Raw genomic sequence first — 10,617 nt, 5'->3', positions numbered from 1 at the left:
CCGATTACATTTTTTAAATAATTAATATATTTTATTGACATATTTACTAAATTGTGAATAGGTTATTAAATATTTTTTAAACTAATTATTTATACTAGTAAATAATAATTTGAAAAATAATTAATACATATTTATTACACTTCTTTATTTTTTAAATTCTAAAATTAATTATAAAATCGATAATTTTTCCCGCGAATGTTCTCGTCCCCAGATAAGGACTATTTAACCTTGAATTTGGTTCCCAAACCACAAAAAACGAGGTGGAGACAAGGGACCAAAAATTTTCACAAGCACAAAATTGGGGAGGTATCCTCACTCCCGCCCCACACCATTATCATCTTACTCTATTTATATAGACTTTTCTCTCTCTAATATATATTTTCAATTTTATAACTTTTAAAAAACATAAAATTAAAAATGGTTACTTAGTTTTATGTTTAAAAGAAAAAAATTATCAAATATATATGGATTTTGTTTATCAAAAATAGAAAACTAAAAACTAAAAACTAAAAACACAAAAACCAAAAACCGAAAATAGAAATTGTTATCAAACGGGCCCTTAAAAATTGGAAAATAAATTTCATGCATTGTATGCATTTCTCTCAAACCCACGCAACTCCAACACGACATTAAAGTTGCAGCCAATTGGATGTGACTTCGTGTTAATTGCACCCATTAACCAGAATTTCACTCTAAATTGTTGACATTAGACACGTTTTATATAAAATTGCAATCAATGTCTACGATTTTCCTATCTTATTTTTGTAAATACTATTAAAACTACATTATTTATATAATTTATTAAAAAAATTTCCAAAAATAACTCGTTTAAATTAGCATGGGAAATTATTTAGTAGTAGGGGCAATTTCATCCAAATTAATGTACCAGATTCCGGTCGTATACGTACGCAATATTTGAAACTTTTGGTTACTTGCTCATATCATAATTTTAAATTTGTCATCCTTGCTAATTAAACGTCGTATTACACCATTTTTAAAGTTAAAAGACCTATTAAACATGACTAAATGATTAAATTAGAGAATAATCTACCCTGACAAACCCTTGGAAGAAATTAATGAAATTCGAAGTGGAGAAGTTTTTTTTTTTCATACTTTATTTTATTTCATGTTCTGAATTTTAATCTTTATATCTTTATATATTGTTCATCTAAATAAAGAATTAAGGATAATCAATTACAGATCATAAAATATGCAAATATGAATTGACATGATGTACCAAATATTTATAATATAGTTGTTGATGAGCCGCCCATTTGTACCCAAACTTTTTTCTTCTGTTCACACATCATAAAACTAATGTCAGTATTTGTTATTATTTATTCTTTTTAATAAATTTTTTCTCAGCTTATTTATTTATTATTTATATTTTGAAAGCTGTTCACACCTTACCATATTGAAACACACACATATGTATGTATATTATATAAAGCAATAACTTCCTTGATGGATATTTCCATATAAAAGAAAAAAAAAATCCTTGATGAATATGAATCATTTGAAAATATTATTGAAAAAAGAAATTTAATTGCTCCCCTATCTTCCTCTCCGTTTTAGTTAACTATTCTAAGGGTGTGATTAAGTGATTTGTATAGAGTCAAAATTACTTTTTTCATTATTAAAATCACTTCTCTTTCAAATAATAATATTTGACACATTAAAAAATTAATTTTAAAAAAAATAAAATCATTTAAAATTGATTTTTAAGGTATTACTTAGAGTGTGATTTTGAGAAATCAAGTATACTTAAATCTCTTTTTTCAAAATCAATAATTAATTATACCATTTCTTCGAACCACATGCTAAGTATTTAGTTTTCCTTCCCCATGTTCTTCCTTTCCACCTCGCGAAAGGGAGACAATTTCGAGTAATAAATGCTTTTAACCATATATATATATATATATTATAGTAATTAGGAATGAAATTGAAAAAGAAAATATTATTTTAGGGCCCGTTTTGATAACCATTTTAGTTTTTCGTTTTTGGTTTTTCTTGGTTTTAGTTTTTGGTTTTTGGTTTTCTGTTTTTTAAAAAAAAAAAACGTTTGATAACCATTTTTTGTCTTTTGTTTTTAAAAAACAAAAAATCAAAACATATTTGGTAACTATTTTTAGTTTTTTGTTTTTAAAAAGTTAGAAAATTGAAAATACATATTAGAAAGAGAAAATTTTATGTAGAATAGAGATGACAATGGTGTGGGTGCGAGTAAGGATGTTCTCCCCATTCTCGGGCTTGTGAAAATTTTTAGTTTCCGTCTCCACCTCGTTCTTGGGTCTGAGAGATGTTCTCCAGAAAAATTATTGGTTTTATATTTGTTTTTAGAATTCAAGTATAAAAAAAGTGTAATAAATATATATTAATTATTTAAAAAATGGAATGGGGGATGGAGACGGGGTCGGGACATGCATTTTCTATTTTTGGGACCCGACCCTGCGGAAATTTTTGTCTTCCCCTGTAGAACCATGAAAATAGAGATGTAAATAAACTTTTGGAAGATAAATTTTAGAGAGATAAATAAAAATATTTAGAAAAAAATAGTTAAAGAAAAGTTAAAGACAGAAAGAGAAAAATTTTGGAGAAAAAAAAAGTCGAGATGAAAATATATGATAAAGAAAAAAAAAAGAAATTACAAAGAAAGAGAAAAATTAGTTTAGAAACAAATTTAGAGATAAAAATAAGATTTAAAATATAATTTTTATAGAAAATAAATAAATACAAAGATAAATAAAACTTAAATTGAACGAGAAAATAAAATATAATTTTTAGAAGAAAAAATAGATTACGAAGAAAAATAAAAGTTATAAAATATGAAATTTTGGAGAGAAAAAAGTTAGGAAAAATATTGAATTTTTAGAGAGAGAAATGAAACTGATCTGTTAGAAAAAAACAAAAATACCGAAAAATTTGGAGAGAAACAAATAACAATAAATATTCCAAATATGAAAATTTTAGAGAGAGAAAAATAAAGTTTATAGAGATAAATTTAAAAATAAAAAAATTTTAGAGTGAAAAATAAAATTTTTAGAGATAAATATGAGAAAAAAAAAATTTTGAGTAGTAAAAGAAAAAATGAGATTTTGAAAAAAAAAACTTGTTTTTGAAAACTATTTTTTTTTTTTGAAATTTACATATAATTTCAAAATGATTTTTGAAAAATAAAAACAAAAAAGTTGAATTAGTTATCACACAACCATGGTTTTTAAAAACTAAACATCAAAAACCAAAAACGTTAACGGACCTTTAATTCTTAGAATCGACAAAACTTTCTTTCCATCTGCAGGTGGAGGATTAAGGTGTTTTTCTCTCTTATTTTTATTCTCTCTAACAACATGCAAATTCCAAAGCCATACCTCACCAAATTCTTATTCTCCCTAACCAAATGAGTAAATTAGAGAATAACTTACCAAAAAATTAGAGTCACTAGTACAAAATTCATTAATTAGTAAGCACAAGAAGAAATTAATTAAATGAAATTGGAAGTGGAGGAGGTAGAATTGAATATGGTAAAAATATTAATACTTAAAAAGGAAAACGCTGTCCAATTTCAAAACGACCATTTTACCTAAATGATATATATCTTTAATATATTTATAATAAATCTGTAATATATATGACTATGGATATATTTACGCAATATGCATCTGATATACCTAATGATATGAATATCTGATATATTATTGATATAAGTAAAAATTTGTGCTATATTTAAAAATTTTAACAAATGGATGATATATTTTCAAATACATAAAAAGATTTTTGATACTCACTATAATTTCCCTTTGTAATTTATATTTTGAACTTTATTTTTTATATCCTTTACAATATTTATCTAAATAAAATAATCAATAACAAAATATCCATCACAAATGAACCATTTGGTGAATAGAAAAACTGGCAAGACAAAGGGTGAACACTCCGATGTTCAAGTTAGTACATATCGAAATATGTATTAAGGTATTTTTATTAAAATTAACTTACCTCTCTTCATACTTACTGTCTCGTCTTATAGGTGAGTCGGGAGAGCGTTGGTGCAAATCTTCCTGCAATGCATGCCAAAGATTAAAGGGAGTCAGGAAATTACGAATGACATTTAACTACATTATATTCATTCCTCTAAATCGCAGCGTCATTGGAGGTCGGCTGCATACCAGAGATACATCCTTTATACACTCTAGTCTCTTCACTCGGGTGATCAGTTAGAATTGAACTCGCAACCTCTTAGTTGGAGATATATGTCAATTACTACTAAACTATGCTCGTTTTGACGATTTATATATATATATAGTCATATTGACGTGTCTCAAAATATATATAGTTGTTGATGGATCCAAACTCCTTTTTTTCTGTTCACACCAGATAAGGCTAATTTCATTATTTGTTATTATTTATATATATATCTTTTAAGTTTGTTCTCATCTTACTTATCTATTATTATTAATTTGAAAACTGTTCACACCTTATCTAGAGGATGGGATTAATAAACGTGCATAATACTATATACGAAGCAATCGGATATCAAAAGAAAATTTATATATATAAACCAATCAACTTCCTTAATGGATACGAATCATTTGGAAAATAGTATTGAAAAATAAATATAATGGCTCTTCTCTATCTTCGTCTTCCTTCTAAGTATTCCGTTTTCTTCTCCTCCGCCGTCGCCGGAAAACTTCTCCACCGATATCTTCTTCCAAGATCTACTCCCTATCTACCTTCTAATGGATAAGGTGATAATTTTGAGCGATAATTACTTTTAGTCGTGACATCTTTTGTTATTACTAACTCGTTATTTTTTATATTAAAATTTTGAAATAGTCATTAGCTACAGTAATTTAAGCACGTCTCATAACAATTTTATAATTACGGCTTGTATGGTAACATTTATCGTATTTGATAAAGTTAAAAAAACTAAACATATTTGTTAATTAATTTTAGGGTGTTGATTATTTTTTTTTTCCTTTTTGGGCTTTCCATCTTCTTTTTTTTTTTTTTTTACATTATAAGTTGCAAAAAATAATATTTTAAAAATATTACATAAATATTACATAAATATTAAGAAGAAAGTATATAAAGATTCTTGTTTCCACTTTCTCTCCATTTATTTTGGCTCGATCTTATTTGGTTCTAACATATTTACATCGTGTTACACTTTAAAATCTTCAGTTGAATTCTATTGGATTTCAACGAAAGATGAGTGCAGAAGCATCAAGAAAAACTGAAAATGTTATTGCAAGGCGATCGGCCAATTACCATCCTCCTATTTGGATTGATGAATTTATTCAATCATTGAATAACGAATTCAGGGTTTTTTTTTATTTTTTTAATTTTTTTACCTATGATGCAAAATCTGAATCAAAATAAATGGAACAGGAAGATTATTTTATTGATACTTCGAGAAGTTGGATCTACGGTCGGACTCGTCTGCTGGTCGAGTGCGTCCCTGACTCTTGCTCTTGATTGGAAAGTCAATTAATTGTTGCGTTCGCTTGACATATATGAATTTTCTTTATAGCTTAGGTAATAAATCTTCTCAATACTTTTTTCTCAAACTCTTTTTGGTACTTGTAATGTACTCCTGTAAGTTAGAAATAAATGATTATAATAAAAACAAAAAATGAAATGGTCAGCTAAAGAAACAAAAATATTTCGTGAAGAATACAAAAATTAAAAGTTTTAGTAAATATATTTATTAAAAGTAGCCCCTTTATTCACGTTTTGTCTACTAATATTTCATTATTTTCCGAGCTAACTTAGGGGTAAGTTTAATAATAATGTAATTTAAAAAATAAATTAAAAAATAATGTAGTTTTAAAATTAATAAAAAAATTAATGTAGTTTAAATAATAAAAGGTACAAAATTAAGTTAGGTAGCTAAACTATTGACCAAAATATGTTAGGGGTTGGTCAAACTAAAAAATAGCATACAGTGAATGTGATTTAGGTGCCGACACGTCATATGAGGTGGATATTGATGAGTGAGTCAGCAAGAGAAATAGCATATAGTGTACGTGATTTCCATTTATGGAGGTCGCGACAATGTACACAATTTCTATTGACGAAAATATTTCTATTCATAGAGTCGCATGCAAGTTAAAATATAGATCTAGATGTGCACATCCACGTAAATAATAGAAACATGCATATATATTGAAATATATATATATAGACTTAAATAACCAGAAAAATAAAAAGAGAATAACCAGAAAAATAGAAAAAAAGCATATGGAAACAAACGTGTTTTACCACTCTTATGTAACTTTTTGGAAGGACACATTAGTTTTAAAAATAATCTTAAAAATAAAAGAGAAAAACTTAAAAAAAAATTAATTGGAAAAACATGGAAGAGAAATGGTATGCATTGGATTCCACTTTGACCCATGTGGCTCCAGCAAACATCACATGGAAGTCGTAGTTTATTATATTGTATTATATTGGATTCCATTTTTTTAATTTTTTTAAAGTAAATATTAATCATTAAAAAATATTTAAGTGTTTTATTTTAAAACATGTTTAATTATTTAACACGTTTATGCTTATCACTTCATACCATATCCAGGGAGAAATAGATAGAAGACGATTCAATCAATTGAAAGGACAAGTTATGTCATTGCTCAGAGAAGAAAAAGACTCTTTGAAGAACCTCGAGCTAATCGATACTTTACAAAGACTTGGAATATCGTACCATTTTGATCGTGAAATTAAAGAAATATTGCAAAGAATATACAGAAAGAGTTGTGAAGACGTCAGGAAGAAAAACAATATTGTTGCTACATCTCTTGAATTTAGACTCTTTAAGACAACATGGATTTAGTATTTTAGAAGGTATCAAATTTATTACACAAACCCATACTAGTGAGTCGTGCGATCAACGTTGAATAATCCTAACAAGTTTCTTTTTCACTTGCAGAGGTTTTCAATGACTTTAAAGACGAGACAAGAAATTTCAAAACATGCTTGTACGAAGATATAAATGGAATGTTATCTTTATATGAAGCTTCGTTCCTATCAACCAAAGGTGAAAATGTTTTAGATGAGGCAAAATGCTTTACTTTCAACTATCTAAATGAGTACACGAAATCAAGTAAAGATGAAGTCCAAATAGACACGGTAAGGCGTGCCTTGAAGCTTCCCTTGCATTGGAGGATGCCGAGATTAGAGGCAAGGTGGTTTATTGATATGTATGGGAAAAAATCAAACATAAATCCTATTCTTATTGAAATGGCTAAACTCGATTTCAACATGCTACAATCTATCCACCAAGAAGATCTTAAATATGTATCGAGGTAAGAACATGTGACATCTATATATGCACTTATTATTATTTATTTATTATTTTGACAGGGTAGAATATTTATTTATTATTTGAAGAATTATTTTAACCCATATATATAAATGTGTGTGTATATATATATATACATTAAATTCCACAATAAAAATCACTAAGACATGGTGTTTGGTTGAAAATTCGAATTTTGGTTTTTTGTTTTTAGATTCAACTGAATCAAATGGATTTAGTGAATATGTGTTTGACTAGGGTTGAGAAATTTGTTTTTGAAACCTTCTTTTGGATTTTGTGATCCAAACGATGAAATTCTAAAAGCAAAATTTTTATATTTTCAGTGTTTTCCGATTTTGAATTTGAAATTTTAAAATGTAGAATTAGATAAAACTTTGATAAATATATTATTACATATTATAAACTAATATCATTTTTGTTAAAATTAAAACGTGTAAAATATAACATATTATAAATTATACAATATTGGAAAATAATAATTATATGAAATTTAAAATAAAAATATTAATAAATTAATTAATATTAGTTTAGATTAAACTAAATAATAAATAATACTTAGCTGGGTAATAACTAGTTTACAAATATATTACAAAACACATGTTGAACAAATTTTTAATTTGAGTTCAATTTTCAAATCTGCTGCCAAACACATCTCTGGAAACACTGAAAACAAAAAATACAATTCTATTTCTTAATGAGTCCATTGTTTTCAGTTGATGGAAAATTTCTTTTGGACAATGGGCATTGGATTTGAACCTGAACTTGAGTATTTTAGAAGAATGGGCACAAAAGTCATTTCATTGATAACAATGATAGATGATGTCTATGATGTCTATGGCACATTGGAGGAACTCCAACTGTTTACCAGTACTATAGAGAGGTAAGTAATCCTATGAATTAATTTAAAACAACAGATAATCATTGACTTAAAAAAAAAAACTTTTTAACATGTTTAAAAATCATAATATGGTTTTACTCTCACAAAAAAAAAAAAAAAAACTAAAGAATAACACAAATTTGTGATAATTAACTTTTATATCTCTTTCAAAAAATCTCTTGAATATTATAAAAATTTGTTTTTCTCTTTTCTCAATATACCTAATTTCTTCACCATTCACAATTATTGTCTCATTGTAAAAGAATGGCATGTTTTGTTTGAAGTTTTAACCTTTTATCTCAAATATTTGTTTGCTCAATTGAAGATTGATTGATAAATAATCTTCATCTATTTTTTTGGTTTAGTTAAATGCTCTTGCTTAATTAAGTATGGAATAAGGTAACTTAATTTTTAATTTTTTTTTTTTTTTTGACAAAAGTAACTGCATATATTTGTGGAAATAATTGACACAGAACAAATTAGTTTCTATACCTTACCTTAAATACAAAATTTTATAGTTCATAATTTTTTTTTTTTGTAATGGCCTATTCATTTTTTAACTCTAAAACTAGTCTACATTAATTCTCTAATAGCTAGATACTAAAAAATGTTACATGCTCTAAAATGTCATCAAAATAATGCAATTGATATCTAATTATCCTCTAATTGATAATTTTAGATGGGACATTGCTTCAATGAAGCAGCTTCCAGAGTATATGAAAGAATGTTTTTTTACTCTCAACAATTTAATAAATGAGATAGCTTATGAAGCACAAAGAGACCATGGAGTTAATGTCCTTCCATGCCTTAAGAAAACGGTATGAACTTATTAACCAAATTAGCTTTAAAATTAATTGACATTAATCAAATTATTATCTAACCATTTTGTAAACATTCTTATGATTCAGTGGGTTGACTTGTGCAAATCTTATCTACTCGAGGCAAATTGGTATCACAACGGTTATAAACCAACGTTGCAAGAATATATGAACAATGCATGGATTTCAGTAGCAGGACCAATTATGCTAGTTCATTCCTACGTTTTTATTACATCTAAATTACTTGAGGAGGATTTGGAGAGCTTGACAGAATATGCGGATATAATTCATTGGTCATCAACCATTACGTGACTTTCAAATGATCTATTGACACCATTGGTACGTTCATATAACCTTTGAGAATTGTTTGTTTTGTAAGGAGAATGCAAATAAAGTCCCACATTGGTTAGGGAAACGAGTGATCCATGGTATATAAAACAAGACAATTATCTTCATTGATATGAGATCTTTTGGGTGATAATATCACATATCATTGGGAGATACTCAGGGTGAATTTGACAGCTTCAATGGGTAGACTTTTTTCTTCTTTTAACTTTAATAAACTCCAACACTTTATTATAATGTTTTATGATTTAGGATGAACAAAATGTAGGTGACGTTCCGAAATCAATTCAATGCTGCATGAATGAGCTGGGAATCTCTGAAAACAGTGCTCGTGGATATATAAAACATTTGATAGACGAGTTATGGAAGAAGTTAAATAACGTTGAAGATGAGAATCTTGTATTTTCTCGCGGGTTCATCGAGATGTCCAAAAATCTTGCTCGAATGGCTCAATATATGTATCAATATGGAGATGGATACATTATTGATCAAAACAAAACAAAAGACCGTATGGTGTCTCTTATCATTCAACCAATCGTTATTCCTTAATATAATGTCATTTTAAATAACATGGTAGGGATAAAAGATGTATGCTTGCTGTTTAATTGTTTATATTTAGTAGTAAAGCTGTTAGAACCTCCACATTTTATCCATTGTATGTGCCACTCGAATAACAAACAAGTATTAAGGATTTCTCCAACGAATATGTTTGATTTGCACTAAAATATAAAGAAAGTGTTAGATTGACATGGAATAGTGATGGATTTAATCCATTTGGCAATGTGAATACTGCGGTGGCAGATCTAGGATTTGCTATGATTGAAGGAAAATTTTGATTAAAATAATCGTTGCGTCGTGCATAAATTCACTGTCTTGAAAGCAATTAGGCACGACCATGGTACTACATCATTTACTCGCCATTTACTCCCCAAAGTTAACTTTCAACTCTAGTGTGCACTCACCGGAGAGGAATGGAATCCAAGAATATGCTCCGAAAGAAAGTTTAAAAAAAAAAAACTCATGTAAAATGAGATGATCTCTAAAAAAATGTTTATTGTTTTTGTGTTCTTAAAGAAGAAGAAACCTAGTTTTAAAAGGAAATAAAATAAAACGTTTTAACTTAATTAATTAATTAAAACATTACAAAAAAAATGAATTAATTCAAACGTTTAACAATCGATTCATTAACGTTTAAATAATTTATTAAAACATAAATAAAACGTTTTGATTAATACTTAGTAAAATATAAGCAATAAAAAGAT

The 10,617-nt window shown here is 27.1% G+C and overlaps 1 pseudogene across 1 annotated transcript; it reads left to right on the top strand.

The window, feature by feature from the left end:
• The first annotated feature begins 4,596 nt into the window (after nt 1–4,596).
• LOC111023907 (myrcene synthase, chloroplastic-like) lies at nt 4,597–10,128 on the top strand (annotated as a pseudogene). The gene is made up of 8 exons (XR_015790358.1): nt 4,597–4,745; nt 6,575–6,840; nt 6,926–7,301; nt 7,875–7,878; nt 8,029–8,195; nt 8,872–9,010; nt 9,101–9,349; nt 9,608–10,128. The product of XR_015790358.1 is annotated as a myrcene synthase, chloroplastic-like (transcript).
• Nucleotides 10,129–10,617: the final 489 nt, after the last annotated feature.

Source organism: Momordica charantia, assembly GCF_013281855.1.
Source record: "Momordica charantia cultivar OHB3-1 chromosome 1 unlocalized genomic scaffold, Mcharantia_2.0 BLBB01000001.1, whole genome shotgun sequence".
NCBI classification, from domain to species: Eukaryota; Viridiplantae; Streptophyta; class Magnoliopsida; order Cucurbitales; family Cucurbitaceae; genus Momordica; species Momordica charantia.
The sequence above is the reverse complement of the archived record's forward strand: the minus strand, read 5'-3'. Positions and strand labels throughout refer to the sequence as shown.